At 37.2% G+C, this 21,906-nt stretch overlaps 1 pseudogene; it reads left to right on the forward strand.

The window, feature by feature from the left end:
• LOC135712077 (uncharacterized) overlaps positions 1-21,131 on the forward strand; it is a 35,287-nt pseudogene extending 14,156 nt beyond the window's left edge.
• The last annotated feature ends 775 nt before the right edge of the window (positions 21,132-21,906 follow it).

The raw sequence follows: 21,906 nt of genomic DNA on the forward strand, positions 1-21,906 counted from the left end.
TTTTGTGAAAAATTGAAAAAAAGTTTATTGCAACAGCTTACGAAAGGTATTTCCTATCGATTGGTGTGTTCGGATTTTAATTTCATCTATAAATGACAAAGCTTATAGTGTTCAAAAAATTACACCTTTTCGTGACGGTTGCAATTTCAGATTTTTGAATTACCCCCCGTACCTTCCCTTAAGGCGTAGTCTTCGTCAAAAAAGCATGCTAAATTTGCTTCCATTTGCTTGATTAGTTTTCGAGTTATGCAGAAATTTCTGTTTCATTTGTATAGGAGCCCCCCCTCCCTTACAGAGAGGGAGGGGTCTCGAACCATCCTAAGAACCTTTCCTGGCCCCAAAAACTCCTGCATACAAATTTTCACGCCGATCGGTTCAGTAGTTTCCGAGTCTATAAGGGTCAGACAGACAGGCAGACAGACAGACAGAAAGACAGACAGACATAAATTCATTTATATATATATTGTGGGTGAGCTAGTAGTGGAGGTAGGGTAGGTGTTCCAGTAATTGTGGTGTACCTATAGTTGCGGTATGGAGGTTGTGCCGGAATAGTGAAGAGGACCCGGATAAGATTATTTTTCATCGGTAGCTATCCTAAAATAAAGCATAGTTGCAAATTTCAAACTTAAAATTAGCCCACAAAATTATGGAAAATCATTAATTCTCCTTAAGATTTTCACTCCATTGCACCTATAGTTGCGGTTCTGATCCTATAATAGTGGAACCCATAAGAAACCAACGCATTCCACTATCATAGGAACCAAAGTTAGCAACTACCACAACTACTGCAACAGTGTTCTTATTAATAGAACATAAGCTTGTAACGTTGTTCATCTATTTCGATTAGTTTTCCATATGAATGCGGTTTATTTGTTTAGGATAGGTTTCCAATTAAAGGTAGATCCATCTCCAATGCAATATATTGAATTTTATAGCATGATTCGTTTATTTAATAAATTGCTATAAAATGGTTTAATATTTAAATTTCAATGCCTCTTTTCCAATGCAACTTCAAATGTATATCAACACTAGGTTACCAAGTTATAGAATAATGTTGTTTTTCGAACGAAATGTAAGATAGCGTTAGTGCAAAAACGAACATTCTAGAATGTGATAGAAATGTCAAATGTCATTAGCAGTCGACATTGACCATTTCCTCTAAAAAACGAGGTCTTTAGTAGCATTTAGGATTCTTCTCGTTCACTTAAAGTTCATAGCGGCTGGTGAGCAGATGTCTTATTGAAAAATTCTTCTCAGTGATCTCCGTTTTAGTTTCAATTAAGGTGTGACTTAAAAATTTAGTAAAGTGGTGAAGTGAAGGTTAATCTTTTATGTTTCTTTTGTAATTTTGTTTAGTTAAAGTTTCGTAGAAACAAAGCCAAGAAGGCACAATTATCCTGCTCTGTGTGCAGTCTATTGAAAATAACAAAGGTAATTTTAGACATTGAATTCTTTTAAATTATTGGTACTAAAATTAGTGATTCTTAGTGGCGCCCAACGTAAAATTGAATTACATTATTAATCTTGAGCAGCAAGTTTAAATTACACAACATTTCGAAATTTTTAAAATTTATTTTTAATTGGATGTACATTTTATCTCGGTTAAGTTAGAGCAATACTGGGTTTGATAATAATTTTTTTTTTAATTTAATTTTTGTAGAATTAAGTTGAATTTATAATTGAATATATTATTTTCTATTTTTTTTCTCTTGAAATCAACCACTTTTTAATTATAGCATCACATTTTTAAAATAACAAAATTATATTTAACATTTATCTAGTATAAGCTTAATTTTTCTTCGTTTCTTCGGTCATTCTTGATTTTTTTTTTTTTTTTGTTTATTTAGGCTAGGGTTATTATATTGTTTTTTTTCTCATTGAAATACTTTGAAGTTTGAACTGAAAATAAAATAATGGTTAGGTTTTACATACCTCCGAATGCAGATCATTTGCAAGAGGAGGAACTAGATTTTGAATTTCGATTACGTAGCGTTGAAATAGAGCAAGACGCGAAAATTGAGGACAAGAAAAGAACATTGAGACATGCATACAAATATGAACGCCGTGAACCGAAACAATATGATTCTGGCTTTAATATTGTGAAAGAGGCTGAGGATGTAGATCAAGTAGTAAGAACATTAAGACATAGGTTGCGAGAACGGTTTGATTATGCTGTTGTCTCACGGCTTAGACATTATTTAATTAGATTGGCTTCAGCAGAAACCACTAATGATGAAGAAAAAGAGATGAAAGACGATTGCTGCAAACAGATAGAGGAGATTCTAAGGGCTTACAGACAAAGAGTAACATACGATCCAGAGCAGTCGAACGACGAAACTGATTTAGACTTAGGAGAAGGAGCGAAAGCGTTAAAACAATCTTGGCGAAATCCAGATCCGAAGGCTACAGTTAAAGAAAAAAAAAGAAGAGCCTAATAATACAGGGACAAAACCAAAAGTAAAACAACAATCAGAGAAAAAGGGAGCTAGATCAGACAAATACTCAAAAAAACAGGATATGGAGGAAAGTAGTGACACAGATTCAGAAGCAAAAGATAAAAAATACACACCGAGAAAAAGCAGTCGTTCCAAATGCGATCACAAACACAAACGCGGACAACATGCTTACGACAAGGAAGGAAAAAAGAATCACGATCGCAAGAAACATTCAAACCACTCCACAACTGATTCTTCCGACACTAGGGATGACTTTACAGAAGACGAACAAAAGGAGCGAAAAAACAAGAAGCCCATAAAATCAAGAGGGAAATTTTTATCCACCTCGAGCAGCGTGAGCAGCTCAGAGCGAGAAGAACAAACAGGACGGAACAGAAATAGGGATAATCGTAGGTCACAAACACCCATTAGAGGGTATAGAGAAGAATATTTTAGATCAGCACGCTCAAGAGTTGAAAATTGGGACATTAGTTTCAACGGAGACAGCAGATCAATGCAAGTGGAAGACTTTCTAAATAGAATAAAAAAATTGGCCAAACATGAAAAGGTAGGGAAAAATGAGTTATTGGACAGAATACACTATAAACTCAAATGGGAGGCCAGTGACTGGTGGTTTACCAGAGAAAGCCACTGCACCACATGGAAGAGTTTTGAAACCGAAATACGGTTTAGGTTTGGTAGCCCTAACCATGACCGCGGCATAAGAAGTCAGTTACGGGAACTTAGGCAAAAGAGAGGTGAATCTTTCGTGGCATTCGTCACAGAAGTTGAAAAGCTTAACCTGTGCTTGAAACACACTCACTCATCCCGAACAATTTTTGAAATAGTATGGGAGAACATGAGACCTCACTACAGGTCCAAATTAGTGACAACTCGAGTTCATAATTTGGAACATTTATTGGATCTCAATCATTGAATCGATGCCAATGATCCCAGTTTTTATCGGTCAAGTCAAAATGTTAGAAGCGAAATGCATAACTTGGAGGCTCAAAGTAATTCTGACGATGAATATTCATCTCCGGATGAAGTAGCTATTAATGTACTTCAACGCAAGACTAAAACAGTACGGGACTCCCAAAAACCAAACCCCTCAACCAATACACAAACTTCTCAAGCATCAGATTTTTCAACAGTGAAATGCTGGAATTGTCAAAAGACAGGACACAACTGGAGATCCTGCAAGGAGCCAAAACTTATTTTTTGTTATGCTTGTGGAAACATTGGTCGAACCACAAGAACATGTGAGCGCAATCACCCCCAATCTTATCCTAACGCTAACAAACAAAATTCCACTAATTCTCAACAGCAACCGTTAAACTAGATGCGGGATGCACTGAAGGGAACCCGTCCATCTTGCAAATGTTAAAAGTGGTCCCTAAAACAAACAGCTCTGAGCAATTTAAAAAGTATCAAGAAACCTTGCATATAAAGGTCAACCCTAACGTTTGTCCAAGAATACGCGTTGCTATTTTGGACACAGATATAATCGCTTTATTAGACTCAGGCGCAAGTATTAGCGTGCTGAATTCGACAAAAATTCTCCAAAAACATGAGCTAAAATTATTTCAGGCAAACGTGTTAGTCAGCACAGCGGATGATACAGAACATGAATGCCTTGGGTACGCAAACGTACCTTACACATTTGCAGGCGTTACCAAGGTAATTCCGACCATTGTTGTCCCCCCACCTTCGAAATCATTAATATTAGGGATGGATTTCTTGAATGCCTTCGAGATAAAACCAATGATCAAAAGTGACGATCAGGTAACTGCTGTTGATCTTTTAGATATCAACGGACAACCCATGATCAATTTAATCTCCGCAGATCATAATCGACAATTGAACCCTACCGACTTAGAATCAGAAATCTGTCTAACGATATGTTCATTAGAACGAACAGAAAATGAGAACATCCTTACTCATAAGGCAAAACCAGAACAAGACGAATCACTAGATATGCCATCTCTAGAATTATCTAGCAACCCCGAACGAGACATTGAAAACATAGAAATTGAACATGACTTAACAGGACACGAGCGACAACAGCTCACAGAAACATTAAAATGTTTCCAATGGACTAGTGAAAACAAACTTGGTAGAACTACCCTAATAGAACATGAAATTGAGACGATAGAAGGCGCAAAAATGCGGGACTTGCCTATGTACAGATATTCGCCCAGTGTATGGGAGAGCATAGAAAAGGAACTTGAACGATACGAAAAGCTAGATGTGATCGAAGAGTGCACTAGTGAGTTTGCTAGCCCATTAGTACCGGTCAAAAAGTCGAATGGGAATATTCGAGTCTGCCTGGATTCGAGAAAAATTAATTCAATTACCAAAAAAGACGCTTACCCGATGCGCAACATGAATGAAATTTTTTATAGGCTACAAAAAGCAAAATATTTTAGCATCATTGATTTAAAGGATGCCTATTTTCAAATTCCATTAAAACAAAATTCAAGAAACTTTACAGCCTTCCGAACCCCAAAAGGACTTTTTCGATTTAAAGTTGTCCCATTTGGTCTGAGAAACGCCCCGTTTACGATGGGTAGGCTAATGATTAAAGCCATGGGATTCGATCTTGAACCCTTCGTATTTATCTACTTAGATGACATAGTGATAGCTTCAGAGATTTTATGCGATTTTATTACAATGTAATATTTTTCTATCAAAAGAGGTTGAAAGCTAAAGATTGACGCATGAAAATTGTGTGTAGATCGTATATTTATTTTTTAATTAATAGATTGGCTTAGTTCCTCCACTACTGGCTCACCCACCCCAGTGACAAAAACGTTAGGAATTTTTTATCAATTCCGCCTCGCTGACCTTATTTTGCGATATTTTCCAGAAAAATTCAAAGAAAAGCTTTGAAATTTCCATACCTAAGTAATTTTAATTCATTCATCAATTTCGAGAATTAATGGTTTTTCACAATCATTGTAATCCTCCATCCTGCACACAATGATATTAATTCCGAGAACAGTCAGAACATTCTGAATGAATGAAACTGAACAAACGAGTGCAGCTATGTTTTGAAAGCGCAAATGCAGGTGCGTAGCTAGTCAGGTTTATTACCCTGTCCGTGTTTCTTTAGTTAGAAGAGCGTAGTGACGTGCTATCAAAAGAAGTTAAAACAATTTCAAATGAGCTTCTGTGGGAAGTATTAATAAAGTTTCTAAAAGTAGGTTCTAAAAGAAGCTTTTGAGTATTTTATCACTACGCTTCTCCAACTTTAACCTCACGTACAGTGTATTTAACCTGAGTAGCTAGCACATGCAGATTAATTTCAACTAACGCTGTGTCCCATTTACCGAGTTAAATTTATCTTATAGTTGAAAGTGAGAGATAGAAAATTATTAAGGTTCTACAAAGGGTAAGTAATTTTGTGTTCTTCTTCTTCTTTAAATATCATAAAATCATCATCATTAGTTTACACATATATTCATATATTATGAATATGAAAATTTAAAACATGTATTTCGTGGGTAAAACGCGAAAATTTCCTGGGTAAAACACATTCACTGTTTTACTTACTTGTGTTCTTCGAAGTATAGCACAATTAAACGCAATCGAATACACGAAACTCAAAACAACTGCTTCACAAAACTCTTGGTGAACAAAATTCATCACAAAGAAAACCATTTCTACTTTACTGCTTTGCTAGCAATCGTGAAAGTATCATTGAAACAGCGGTGCCAGATGTATTGCCTCTAGCAATGAATTTAAGTTTATTAAAACAATTAATTGCGAAGTCTGCCTTATTAACATAGATGAGTGGATGTATTTAATGGTGGATAAATATCAAAAACTGATTAAATAAAACATAAATGACCATTTTAAACATTTTACCGGTCCAATTAAGAAAGTCACAGAATATTGAATTCAACACTAACAGGGTTGATGGCAGTAGTGCACGTAGCCTGTTATACACTTTCCCGCTCAGGGGTGTAAACAAACTTGCATACAGCGCAGTCTGGCAGTGCTTATGTTTTGTCTGCTACATTCTTATCCACTAGATAGTGTGACATCATATTTGCTGTTGTATTGAAATGAAGGAAGAAAAGAGATGGTTAAGTTTTCGTCACCATACCAGTTGATATTTATGAAAAATGGGCAGTTTTGGCGTGGGGACATGCACTTCCAATGAATTTTACCAATACATTTAGAAAATGATGATCGAAGAATATTTCAAAAAGAAGAAGTAAACAAAATAATGACCCTTTGTAGAACCTTAAATAACCCTGCTATCCGTGCGTGAATATTTATGACAGACAAAAAGCTAGATTTTTATAACTATATTATTTATTTATTTTGTCAAGCAAAGTAGACTACAAACAATGGTTACAATGTTTTACTTACATACTCAGTGTATACTATGCATTATTTCTATAATGTTTTAGTTGGGTTTTAATTTCTTCTTTTGACATAGTGATGCTAATGACTTCACAGTGTAGATTATACTGTCGCATCATTCGATTGAAGGGGCCATTTTTTGCGTAATTTGTTCTGTGTGATTTTTCTGAAAATAATTTTCGTGTTCTTAGATGTCGACAGGGTGTGTAGAAGTTTAATTGTGAAAGTATTTCTGATGATTCTATGCGATGTGAAAAAATGTCATTGATGAAGAAAAGCATTGAAAATTCGCGGCGTTCTTTGAGTGTTTTGTAAGTTGATGAGCATACAGCGTGCTTCATATGATGGAAGAGGAAATGCGGTCCAATTCAATTTCCGAAGGGCATATAAAAGGAATTGTTTTTGGATGGATTCTATGCGTTCCTCGTGTATGGCAATGTAGGGATTCCAAACTAGGTTACAGTATTCCAGAATAGGTCTTACGTATTTAATATATAATAATTTGATAGTGTATGGGTCTTGAAAATTATAGCTGAACCTCTTAATGAAGCTCAACATACTATTTGCTTTCGTTACGATTGTATTGTAATGTTCTACAAAAGTGAGTTTGGAGTCTAGGATCACACCTAGGTCCCTTACAGTTTTACATTTTTCTACTTTTTGGTTGCCTAAAATTATTTCAAAAAGAGGTGTTTCTATTTTTCTGCTAAATACAATTGCGTTGCATTTTTTTACATTAAGCTGGAGCAGACTTTTACTACACCAAGTGTTGAATAAGTTAATTTCATTTTGGAATTCTTCTGTGTCGCTAGAATTACTTATTTCCATGAAGAGCTTCATGTCGTCTGCATATATAAGAACTATTATTTTTTTTTAAGTATGTAGGAAATGTCGTTTACGTACAAAATAAAAAGAATTGGGCCTAAATGAGAGCCCTGGGGCACCCCAGAGGTGACCTAAATAGGTTCTGAAAGTTTATTCTGAAAACGAACTATTTGTTTGCGTTGCGTTAAGCATGATTGGAGCCAATTCAGAAATCTAGATTCCATTCCTATTTTTTCCAATTTAAAGAGTAATAATGGTATGTCGATTCGGTCAAATGCTTTACTGAAGTCAGTATAATGAGCTTCCACGTGCTTGCCATTGTCCATTGCGTTAAGAATGAAGGTTACAAATTCAAGAAGACTATAGGTAGCTGAAAAAAGCCGTGCTGTTTGTTTGTAATTTGATTTATTACTTGCTGAAACTGTAGCTGAGTCTGGTTCGAAAACCGGTCGATTGTCAACATAGGGATTTTTGTACATTGAAATTAACTTTAAAAATGTCACTTTTAACTATACGAGTAAAATTTGACTCGGAAATTGGGACACAGCCTAAGTGAGCGTTTTTCAATGGCTTAGATAACATTTACCGATAAAGAAGCATTTTTTTATTTATAACGCTAACAATAGTCATCAAAACCAGCTGGTCAATTGCAAATAGACCTTCCAATGAAAAAAAAAAACAAACAAACATAATTTAATATTTATTATGTGACAATAAGACAAAGCGCGAAGCTAAAATACGAGCGCAAGAGAGCATTTGAAGTACCTTTGCAAATACACGAGCACATATGTACTCATTCATGCCAGGAAGTTTTCAATGGGAAAATTCGATGCATGTTGACTTTCATTGCTGGACCATAAAAATGTTCGCATTTTATGAACCGAAATAAACAGGAAATGCGTTATGGGCCTACATCAACGAATGAACGACGAACATCCACTCCTGCCAGCCCACCAACGAATGAACGGGAAGGGTTGAACTGTCGAGTGGATATTTGGCCGTACATATGATAATTTTATTCGCTAAAAAGTGCATATCTAGCGGCTAGAATCATAAGGGCCTATCTGAGATGATCGATTCTCTTCATCAATTTTTCCTTCGCATTACCACAGTGCAGTGAACAAATTTTCCGAAATTATCACAATAAAGTGTAGTGAAAGGTTGTATAAGCTAGCAAAAGCAATAAGCATATAGGCCATTATGACTCTGAACGCTAGATGTAATAACTTGGTGGGTGCGGCGTGTGGGAAGTCTTATCCTGAATGTTGACAGCTGTTGTTGCCTTGTTAGGGTTTCAATACGGGCATTTCGCAAAAAAATAACATGAGCTACTTCCACCCAGGTCCATTAACTCTGAATAGTGTGAGTAGATTGAAGAGTTTAATATTTAAACAATCCAGCGCAAATAAGCAGAAACATCCCGTTAACTCCTCGAATTCAATTTACTTAACCATCGTCCGAGAAAAGCCAGCAATGGCTTCGCACTCCTCCCCCGCTACAAACTATGCACTCCCGTTCGGGATGGAATTCTCTTCTCACAGGCATCAGGCGCAGCCGGGCAACTTTTTAATCTTCACTAGCAACACTCCTTCTGCCTTCAACCGCACGATCGTCAGAGAAGCTCATCTCATTCTCTCGAACATCCCTTTTCCCCATCGCACTGGTGCAGTTACCAGAGGAGTCGTAGTCTTTCAACGTAATCTCTAACAGCATTATAATGGAGCTTAGAGTAGCAGTTTGCCGAGCGTGAAACTTGTTTGGTTTGATCCGTGTGTTGTTGGTTGCATCGTTCTCTTCTCGTAGGATGTATTGGAACAGGAAGGGGGATGTTCGCGGTGAAAAGCCACCGAAATTCCACTCAAGGTTGAACCAGCATCATCACCACTACCGTCATCATCACTGCTCACAGATGGTTGGTATATGACGACCATCATCATTCCGCGTCAAGCTGGTTCATTTCGTTGGCCGGGCGTTGGACGAGGAACACTTCCCCTTTTTGTTTGTACACACGCTATTTTAAATCTACCCAAATTTGGGTAGACTCCACCCAGGTCGGTCAATACTGAACCTACCTATACATGGGTAAACTGTGTTGGGAGTGACAAGTTGACAAATGAACAATATTGACATGAATCCGATCGACGTTGTTCATTTGTCAACTTGTCACTCCCATATTTGAAAGTTTGACATTTTTTTGTTCCTTGATTTGTTTCCGTCGATCTTGTTTTCCGTAGGGTAGGATGGTGCAAAACGCACCGTTTAAGCAAAATCGTTACACTTCATGTGATTTAGCTTGACTAAAGGGTGTATTCGATAAAAATGGTGCTTCAAAAATCTTCTTTAACTTTTGAACCGTATGTGTTGCGTTGCGTGTGTAATGGAGTAATTCGTAGATTGAATAATGGCAACTGTCATGTATCAACTTTAACGTTATTATTCTGATTGCTTAAGGAAAACTATTTGGGAGTGAATAGTTCTCCAATCAAAGTTCAGAACAGGAAAAACATGACAATTACCATTGCCGGCCACGCCCATCTTCTCCGTTACGGGGAAAGGAAGGATATTGTTGATGTAGCATCTACTTAACGGGAGGCCAGCGACTCACCGACGCCCCCATAGATGCTACGGAGTTGGATAGTTATGTAGCAGATGGGTCAGTATTCGCTTAAGCAGGTGATGTGACCATAGTAATTGTTTTGTTCTCGAGGAGCTTGGGAGTAAACCCACGATCTTCTACTCAGTAAGCAAAAGCGGCAGCCGCCAAGCTAGCCGAGCTCCTAAATTTAAATTCCAATCCTGTTTAAAATTAAATTAAACAAACAAAAAGGATCCGTCTCACCCGGGATGGGAGACGAAATTGAATAATGAAAAAAAAAAATTGAAATCATAACTCATTAGTAGTTTTCATTCCCTGAAAACTTCTAGAACATCCATTAATCGATTTAATTGTGGTGAGTAAATATGTGTGTGCCATTTTTATCGAATACCCCCTTTAGCTCTGCATCTTAATAAATTGGTTTCGTTCTAGTTTTGTTTAGTTGATTTAAATTTCTTAATTTATTAACCAACCTAACTATCTTAACTTAACCTAACCTGCCCCACAGGAAGACTATTTCCCATCCTACAAGTGTCTGAAGAGGAGGACCTCAAAGTTTTGAATCCGTGGAGGACCGTTGAGGTTCGTCCTAAGGATCTTGCTCTGGATCCTTTGCAGTTGGAGGTGGTGGCATTTGGAACAATTCTCCCACATTGCACAGTGGTCCAGAATGGGAATTTAGCAGGAAAGTTGCATTTAGAGCCTGAAATTGAAACATTAAGAAAAAAAAGTGTACAAAGTTGTTCCTAACAGAGTTGGTTGGAAATGCTAAGTGTGATAATTTATTAGCTAGAGAATGATCTTTAGAAGAGGGTAGGTGGATAGTTCCGTTAGAGTACGGCAGTATGAAAATTGAATAGAAGTTGAAAATGAGCGAAGGGCCATTAATGCGACAGTTTTTTTGAAGTCAAACGCACATCTTTTGCCTAACCCGTACTATGTACGCGGAGACATACTTCAAGTGATATTCAAATTTCATTGAGCCTGTAGATCTTCAAACTCTTACCCAAGCAGCACAGAAAACATCTCAATTCTTTTATTTTTTATTTAAGTTGCCTAGAAATCCCTTAAATGGTACAGGAAATACATCTTGATACGACAAAGTTTCAGCTTTGTTGTGCAACCGTTTAGTTACAATGTCCTAGGTTTTAATTTGTGCATGTTGTTTTAGGAAACTGTAGTGTTTGTTTAGTGTCAGTGTTGGGTTAGAAGGATTAGTAGGATTGTAGGTAAAATTGCTGTTATTGAAAAATGTATAAATTTGTTTTAGTAGGTAGTTTGAAAATGATATTTGTTTATAAGCTTAATTGGATGTGACAGGATCGAAAGGGTGTATAATCAACTGTGGTGAAAAAAAAAATTAACTTAAAAAAAAACTCCGTTATTACTTCTGGTTTCCCTACAGCCTTGTTTCTGGACCTGTCCACCTTTCCCGACGCATGATTCTTATGTGAGCTAGCTCCTATGTTCAAGCTCTGGAGTTTGGATGTAATTACCATATCCATATGCTGTATGATTCGATCAAACAGCTCATCCGCGTTAACGACCTTTGGATTTTGGCGAATAGGAGTACTGGACTTCCTGCTATCCGTCAAATGCCCTCACGGTATCTTCTTCGATTTCCTCTACTAGCTCTTCATGTTGCTCTTCTTTTTGTTCTTGCTCTTCATGTAGTTCTTGTTCCTCTTCCTCCTGCTCTTGTTCATTTTCGCTTTCTCCGTTCCCAGGCTCCTGAACACTCAATCGGCTCAGATCGTTGAGCAACCTTTTTTTTTGGTATTCCACGGATATTCTCACGATCGGCACTTTTCGACCAAGTCAGTCTCGACTGTCTTGGTCTAAATGTCAAGGACCTTCAACTCTCCGGCTTAATAATTGCCAGAAAGGAGAGCATCCTCGGACTCGGTAGTCCTAACTGTTAAGGAGGAAGACCCTTCTCGGCTCGACCAAGGTGGCCTTGTCACGGTCAGCTGATGTTCGCCAACGAAGGGAGATGCCGTTGACACCGAAAAGACTACTTCAGTAGCTGCACAGGGATTGCTATATTCCCTGGTTGCAAACTGCCATCGCAACGCGCAAAACCAAGCCTCAAACCCGCCATTGTAGTGATCACAGCTCTAGTCACCAGGCGCCATCTTCCAGACCAGTTTAAGGCACCGATCCGCCATTGTCGACGGAGTGATCAAGCCACGGACCGCCATCGCGGTCAAACAACAGCTGCCCAATATAATCACCACCAGCGAGCGCTCGCCATCGTCCAGCAAACACCCCCGGTACGTACCAAGGAAGCAGAAACCCACAGAACACACCCCATAATAGCCCAATAAAACCATCCGCACCATAGTTCCATTTTAATAAACTTTTAGACTTTCTCGACCCACACTTTAGCTTCCAATTAATTTCACAATCACATAAGAAATCCCACAGTTTCTGCACAGTTTGTCCCGCGTACCCCTCCAAATTACCAAGTAGCATGCCGGCCCTGTGACACAGTTCATGGGTCTCATGCTACTGAGCTAGATATCCGGGAGTCTTGGTTGAGCCACATAGGGTGAGTCTCATCTAGTCTCAGTTGCTTCATTTACTTTAGGTCACAATAATGAAACTCAACTGTTTCAATGTACTGCTTGGATGACCTGTCAAATCATGCTTCATATGGGAGGAGCAAACATGTTACACTCAAATTGGTATGAAGTTATATGCTACGTGATATTTTATGAAACACTTAAGTAACAAATCTAACTTGTGTTTTGTTTATTAAATGAGAGTTCCATAAAACATTGTTTCTTAAAACTTTGTTGCAACAGAATGTGAACTATATGTTTTTTGTACCTATTGTGCAACTTTTTCGATATGTTACTAAAAAGTTCACGAACCGAGATGTGTTGAAGAACCTATTTGCAATCTTGTTCCAATTAAGCGTATGAATCTATAAGTTTTCAAACTTCGTTTTGCAACCAACTGAATCAAGTTGTCACTGTAAAGATATGTTGTAACCATCTAGTATCTACCATGGCAACATTGGCAAAAGCAAAGAAATCGTAATGCATGTGCTAACATCTGCATAGGAAATGGAAGACCACGACGATAGGATTACGGATGGCGGGGGACGATGGTGACTAAAGACGATGACAACAGCGTGGCCGTAGTCTCTCAACCAACCGGGTGTTCCAAAGAGCTAAATAGAATGGTGAGAAGCCTGAGGTGACGATGGATTGGTTGTTGCATGAGCTGGGGGCAGCAAGTATGATGATACCGCCGAACGGAGATGTGGCCGTTGAGGAACCGTTAGAGACGGAGCTCGTATTTGCCGGAACTGCTGGCGAACTGGAAACGGCACCAAATAGCGGGTGGATTGCCAGAACTAGTGGCTTATAATGCTGAAACCTGATGACTGCTGACGGAGGAGCTGCACCGATGTCGCTACCACTCGATGTCACATTGCTACTGACAAGTGACGTTTAAAGCACGCACATACTCAACAAATTCTATGATTGTTCAAACTAAGTAGTTTCAACATAACTGTAACATCGATAATACGTAATGGTGCAGTTATGTTGACAAATCGTTGCGGTGTTGTTGCAGTTCAATGCGAATCAATAATTTTAATATCCACTCATCTGCAACGTAAAAAATACTTGTTGTGAACTTTTCATGATGTCTTGAAAAATAGCTACATTATTGTAACATACTATTTAACATGTTTGCTACAGCTCAGTTAGCTGGATTATATCTGGATGAACCGTACACTACCGACCAAAATTATGTTCACAAATATTCCAAACGTTAAAAAATTAATTCAATTCAGAATTTTACACCTGTTTATGGTTATCAGAGGGCGTTTTGATGTGCAGGACATTAGAGAACTATATCAAGTTCTCCATTTTGGTTGGTTCTATTTTCTTATGGTGCAATGTTATTCAGGTGAAGGATTTGATTTGTATTTTGTCAAAATTCCGATAGATATCTTTGCTTTATAATTATAAGCTATTTTTTAAAAGATCAGTGATTCATGACTAGATGATTATGAAAAGAAGCCTAACGGTTTGCGTAATCGACGTAGTGAAAATGCTTTAATTCTCGCGAAATAAACTGGGATTTTGAATCCTTAGGGTTTGAAGTATGAACTCTAAGCGTTGAAATATCTATCCCATTCACTAATTAATGGATAGTAATATTATGATCGACCAAGGGGTCAAAGAGCAAGGATTTATGTATTGACCAGAAATTGATGATACGCAGCAGCAAACTGGTATATTTATTTATTTGGAGTTGAATTTTTGTTTCTTGTTTCCGGGAGTCATACGAGTTCCACAACTGATCTCCAACGACCGTCTTCGGAATCCGTAACCGCTTAAGTTTCTCATTTTTTTTTTTAGAAAATATTGATGGCTCAATACATTTTTTCAGACATCATCGCACAAAGATGGACTCAAAAGTCGCAGAAAATCAACCTTTCGGTTTGGTTGGGAGGCTAACTTTATTCGATGAGATTGAAAGCGTATTGTTACATGCTAATTTTCTATGAAATCTTTGGAAAAAATGATTTTCTTGGATTATTTATATCTTTTCCAACATTTGGGATCATCCACAAATTTAGTAACGGAATGGGGGGAGAGGGGGGTTGAAATTTTCATTCATTAAATGTAGTAGGTGAAAAACATAATTTTATCTTAAGCGATTCAATGCCAAAACACCTCCAAATACATTAAGGTTCAATTTACTTTGATGCATTTTCAAAAAATTCAAAACCAGTTTTTTTCGACACATTATTTCCGATTGCTAAAAGCTCGCGTCATTTTGTGTAGAATAGCAAAAGGAATCGAATAGTGCGAGCATTTTGCTATCTGAACTAATGCGTCGAAAAAAACTGCTCTTGAATTTTTCGAAAAAGCATCAAAGTAAATTGAACCTTAAATGCGCAAATGCATGTAAAAATTTACCCAAATCGATATCTAACGATCTTCTGAAAATTTTAAAATCTTAGAAAGACTTTCGGGGGAAGGGTTGCTAACTGCAAATTTTACATTCTGTTAAAAAATGGCGAAACGATGAAAGTTTTAGCATTTGTCAGTAATAAACAGTGGGGGTTTGCTTTGTTTGTTAAAGTCATTAATTCCAATTGGTTAACAGGCTATTTCAATTTGTTTTTATTTCATTTATATATTAACTTATTGATTGATTGATTTTTTAAATTGATAAAAATTTATACCATTTAATTTATTTAAAAAATATATATTTTTATGTTTAAATATATGCATAAAATACTTCTTTAAATTAGTTTTTAAGCATTTTAACATTAATATGATTTATCGGTACTGCATAAAAAACGCTTATTTGGTTTAAAAAACTGATCACTTATTAGGCCTTGATTGATTGTAAAGTATTTATTTTAAATTAACTATGCTGATTAAAATTTAGGTTTGCGGCTACGGGTTGCACACTTCATGAAGTTGAGTTTTAAGAACTCATCATCATGCTAATTTAATTCGGTTAGAATGAAATCAAAAATTGATCACATTCGCAAACAAAACCGCACATACAAATAAATATGGTTGTACTGAACATGTTGACCCGCAATGTACACAATAAGAAAGCTGTTGGTAAGACTGGCAGCCATATGTAATCCACCAGAAATAAACATAATAAACTTATTTTTCAATTTATTCATTTTTCACACCCTATTAACATAAAAACATGAAATACTTATTACAGCTGTAATGTTTTACAATAGTTTGAATATAAATATTTTATTTTAGAGATCAATTTTTTATTTTGACATATTTTTAAGCTGCAAATTTGTGGCATAAATTTGTTTGTTTTTGAAGGCGTGTATATTTAATCGAAGCAAAATGTGTAATTTCACCATAAAACTAGATGCGTTTGAAAAAATGGACCAGTTATCAATATTTAAAAGTAATTAATTTCATACTTTTATTCAAATGACTTTTTCTACAATTGTCATCTCTTATTTTGCAGTCTAAATAAAAACATCAGTATGCTTTTTCCGCATCACCTCACAAAAATATCCAATACATTTATGTGGTTAACTTGAATGTCATTTACATGTATTCGAAAACATCACAGTACTGTTTTAAATATTTCACTGCAACATTGCAGTTAAGTCAGTTAAAACCTCATTTACAACTTGTGTCATTCAAATATCATGTTACATGCACCTTATTTGCAACACCTTATGCCACAATCATAAGTTGCAAAGAGACTCCACCTTCTGCGCTTTTTAAGGTACAATGAAGTTTTATATGCGGTGCGTTGTCCATAATTTAGACCATCTAGGTATTAGTCACACTAAGGTTGTTGTTACTCGCTGAGAAACAAATGGTGTTGCTTGGGTTACTCCAGAATGCCTTAGAGAGCAGTAAATATCTTAATGATACCATTTTATAGCCGGCACCGGTGTGTAGTGGTAAACGTGACTGCTTTCTCACCCCAATGGGTTTGTTTTGAATCCGAGCCAAGGTCTGTGGGATTTTCCTGAGGCATAAAAATTTCTAGTCACGTCTTCCTTCGGATGCAGGTGTGGAAGCTGCCTTCCTGCACATTCGATTGCCGTCAATGGATGGCAATCGATGTCCGTCGGTGATTGACACTAGATTGCGGAACAGAGACCGACGTTAAATAAAAGAAAGGAAAGGCGCCATTTTATGATGTACAGGTTGCCAGCAGGCTTTCTTGAGCTTCAAGAACTCATGAAGATTTTCAGTACATTTTCAAGACTATATTGAGCATGTAGAACTTCAAGACATAAGCTCCAGAATAGTTCAAAGAACATTACATATATTATTGTTACCATTCTATGATGCGCATGTTGTCATGAAGCTCTGCAAGGCAAGGCTAGTTATTTTCTCTTGCTCGGGAACAGTTTCGAAATGTCCACTTAAGTCTGATATTTGACGGTTAGCATCTCCAACTATGTAAATCGTTAACCTCACGCATGGAGTAACACAAACAAGATTAGTTAAAGTGCTGATTTAATGTTGATTAGACCTTTTGTTATGGAAGGTTTAACGTTTATACTGATTTTTTTAAGTTATTTGAGTGATAGTAACTGCAAATGTGTCACCACTTACCTTATTCGTAGATGCTCCCAGTTTTTAGAGGCACTCTTATTAACGAAGGCTTGAGTGATCTTCCATTATAGGTTTGTTTTACACGTGTCCTGGAACGTATTCTTTCACTAAGGTATTTCAAGCTTGTTCAGATTAGCAAGTTTGGAATGGGGCAAGATCTGGTTTTGATTTCCCAGGAAATGCCACGTGATAATTTGGAGAAAAAAAAAACACCTTCGGCACCCATATTTGTTCAGCAATCAGAAAGCAACAACTCACATCGTTGAACAGCTGCTAAAACGTCATCAGTATACCAAGTATGACGGCGTGTTGAAAGTGTGCTTATATTTTATGGCACCCCCTATAGCTTTTCAAAAATCATAAAATCGTTTGACATCGTTTAGCTGACAATACTACCGCTCGGCTAGTGACTAATGAAAATCACCTATCAAATTTATTGCTACATGCAAAAAAGAAAAGAAAAGCATACGAGATTGCATGAAAAAGTAGGACAGTGGATATTTTTCATATATTCTGTACTGAAACGCTATCTCAGCTTCTATTCTCAGCATATATTCAAAGCAGTAGATAGCAAGAGCAAATTACGACTCCTATATCCAACTTCTACTAGGATATAGCAATGAATTCTCCCAGCATGATGCGACGACAGCAATTCCACGGTCATGATTCCATACTTCCTTCTCCCATACACAACTTTCATCGTTAACGCACACTGGGGCAGTGAATCCGGTAGCGTGGCCAAAGCCGCTAGCACCGTGGGTATGCATTCTACAGATATGATGTCCTCTACAAATTGCTCAGTTTACAAAAGACCAGCATTTGGTGGTTTCTGATTAGCTCGTATTCGTGCCGCATAGGTGGAACGGAGTATCGTACAAGGATGGTTTCTTCAGTAAAGTTGTGCATTTTATAATTTTAAGAAATGTTGTCCGAGACATTGAAGGCTTCTAACCCACTGAAAATAAGTTATCGGCTTTCAAACAAATTAAAAAAATATAAAATGATTATAACCATTTATTGACGTGTTTAGCTTATGTTAGCTTCAAATACATGGTGCTTTATGAGTATGCTAAAATTAACATAATTATTACAAATGTTGAGGTAAGATATATCTAACATTTTTATAAAAGTATGTTCTAAATGGTTTCAAAATAGTGATGTATAAAAATGCCATTTACTCAAATTGGGGCAGAAATGGATGGCCAATTTTTTTCAGATTTATTATGGTAGAGTTAGTTGCATATTTCAGTGCGAATGTACATCGGGGTTCAGCAGGCATTTCTATGAAATGACATTTGAATATTTTGTAATTAATTTGAAACATATATTAACATGAGGTTTTTTTTAATAATGCCTGCTGTTTCCCGTTCTCCTATGGTCAGTGAATCATTTTGTTAGTTCTACACTAACCACGCCCAAATATTAGCCTGTCCCTTTTTGTCCTTATTTGACTAAAAGACGTACCGTAAAACGGGGTAACATTGATAGTTTTTTAAAGTATATTCTAAATATTTTTACAGCAATAACAGTTTTTCAAATTTTACATTTTTAAAACAAGTACTGAGGAACCAAGAGTTAATTCGTTAGTAATATGTTGAACGAAAATTAAAGCATTTGCACTATTTTTTTAGTTTTGTGACCGAACTTCAGTATTTTGATTTGGGTTACTCTGATAATGCTCGATGGATGTAGAAAAAAATGAGTGAAACTCAAACAATTTAGTTCTTTAAATATGAAACTTTGAATGAGTATATAATCAGAAAACATCATAAGCAATTAGAATACAACCATTGAATTTGTGATGGCTGTATCGGAATTACATTTCATTAGTGATGGTTTGAGTGCTTTTTCAAAAAGCCGAAAATACGAAAATTGTTTTTTAATATTTTTGTAAATATGTAACACATACTATATAAAAACTATATACCATATCAACGGAAATACCTTAAGCTACATTATGGAACCAATGTTTCTTATTTGGAATAATCACAGCGAGTAAATTTATCCTTTATATTATATTATCAAAGTTAGCCGCATTATCAAAGATACCACTAATTGCAAAATTTTGAAAATATTTTTATGAAAATGTTTGATACATTTCAAAACATGTAAGATTTGGATAAATGCTAAAGTCTAGTCCACATAACAAGCGGACATTTTATTTATTTTATAGCAGCACCTCTACTGGCCGGATTTGGAATGTTTTGACAGCGATTTGTTTTGAAGTACGCGTGTTTCAGTGGTGAAAGTTTCGTCTCGATACGTGCAGTATTAAAAAAGTTGTACCAGAAGAAAGACAAGAAAAAAAAATATCCTGCACACATATCCAACGTGATAAATTCGAAATATGAGTGGACCAGAATTTATCATTTCGGTAATGTATTGCGCATTTTGCAGCATAGTAGACTCCTGAGCTGAAATTATTTTCTCAGTCACGATCCCTCACAGGCTTGTATGCTTTGATCGTTTTTCTTGATTTGTTTTGATTATTTTCCACTTACGCGCTTGTCAGATTGTATTCAGTTGTTCTGTTCCACTGTTTTCCTATCGGCTTCATTCCGGAATAAATAGTCTAGGGAAAAGTTTATTGTCGATAGGTGGTTATTTTCAAATATCAGTTGTGGAATAATTAATCAAACGATTTCCTTAATTGCACAGATTGCAAGAGTATGGAGAAAAACCAAAAACGGCGTCGCTTGGAAGCTTCGGAAAATCCGGAAACAGAAAATCTGTCGCGTCTTTCCAACCCCGATGACGAGATGGAATCTCCCGAAGATGGCTAAGGAGGAGAAGAACGCTCGATCTCTGATTTGACCCGGCCGTGATTGTAGATTATCCCCCCTATTCTGCGAGTCACGTGACTCTCTCTCACCGGTGAGGTGACAATAGTCACCTCGTGTGAGGTGACTCTCCATTTGATTTGCACGGAGAGTCACCTCACACGAGGTGACAATTGTCACCTCACCGGTGACAGAGAGTCACGTGACTCGCAGAATTAGGGGGTATGAGTTGTATTTAACCGGTGAAAATCGTGGCTATGCTCAATCTATGCTGCCTAGTGGCTTGTATGGCTGTTGGCTGCTGGTATCGGTTCGTGAGTTTAAGGGTCAGAGTTCAGGAAAAGATGCAGGTAAATGGGGAGTTTCAGGAGACTCTTCCGAGGAGTTTGTGAAAAACTGTTGGTTGTTTTCCCAACAGTTTCTCAAACGTGAGATCGTCTTCGTCTGCGATGGAAATGGTGTTGCCCAGCCGTCAAGGTGCACAAAAATGCAACCGGATGAAGAAGATTTCAGTCGTTTCGCATAATTTAACGACAAATCTTGTCACAGGTCACATACCGTTGACAAAATCACAGCAACAATTTTGCAAAACTGGAAGAACAAAGAGATTCATCTTCTCTTGCACGTATACTCTCTTTCCGTAAATGACAAGGCAGTCCATAAGGTGCTGAAGGGCACTCTTTTAGATCCCGAAGAACGGGATAGAGATGGTGCTGCGTCCAACAGATCTGTTAAACTATTAACTGAAAAGTTATGTCAAAGCACGGGGATCATTGGCAAGCAGTGGATGGTGTGGGCTAATTAAATTTTTGCTTCAGACCCTTGTCTCCACGAAAGCCTGGTGAACGAAGGACTTCCAGCGCACTTGGTGAAGCTTTTCATAGCCAAAGAGCTGCCGCGATTGATGCAAATTCGTCAAAACTTTACCGTGGCTCACAACGTCAATGCAGGGTACCACGAAGAAATAATCTTCATAAGAGAAACATTCAACAATCTTGAAAAAACCCTTGAATGCTTAACTGACTTTTGAAAATGAACATTGAGGCATTTGAAGCGCGAGCAGCTCTTGATACGTCCTTTTCAGTTTTCGTTTGATCATCCTAAATACAAATTCTATCGGATTGGAAAAGAGCATCAATAATCCAAACAGAATGGAACCCAGGGTAGCACTGAACCGTTCCAGATTCCAAAACAAATTTTCTACAGCATTCGAAAATTTTTGCCCTGTTAAAAGTCCCTTTTGTCAAGAATACTTCAGTTAACCCTTTTTGTCCAATGATGCATAACAGTGACATTCTGGGTTTTCTGACTAACTCACCCCTACAAATCAAACGTTGACCTCTTACTCCGTATCCTTTAGATCTAAGCATTGGCCTATTATCAAAACTAACTTCATCCAGGAAGATTAAATTTTAATAATCCCATTTGATTCCACTCATTTCTATGGCAAGCTGGACGACTTCTTCGCTACGTATTTGAATAGATCGTCTCTCGAGTGCTTTCCAACTAAGCCCTTCCTGGCGAAGGATTCGACAAATTGATGATGCAAAAATGGCGATCGGGAAGGTTCCTTGACTGGCAAGCAATCTGCAGTTGTGGGCTGAAAAGTGAAACTTTCGTTACTTCTGGGACCATGAACCAGCAAATTTACCAGGAGGAGTGCCTATGGAAGAGACTACTGCATTTTCTGCAGCAGCATAAGGTGGATTGTCTATTCTGACTGGACTTGGCAAGCTGACACTACTCAAATTCCTCCAAACAGTGGTACAGCAAAAATGGCGTCACTGTGGTTCCCAAGGAGATGA

The sequence above is a fragment of the Ochlerotatus camptorhynchus genome, unplaced genomic scaffold (assembly GCF_037179485.1).
Source record: "Ochlerotatus camptorhynchus isolate MF236.1 unplaced genomic scaffold, CSIRO-AGI_Acam_v1.1 ptg000457l, whole genome shotgun sequence".
In the NCBI taxonomy this organism is placed as follows: Eukaryota; Metazoa; Arthropoda; class Insecta; order Diptera; family Culicidae; genus Ochlerotatus; species Ochlerotatus camptorhynchus.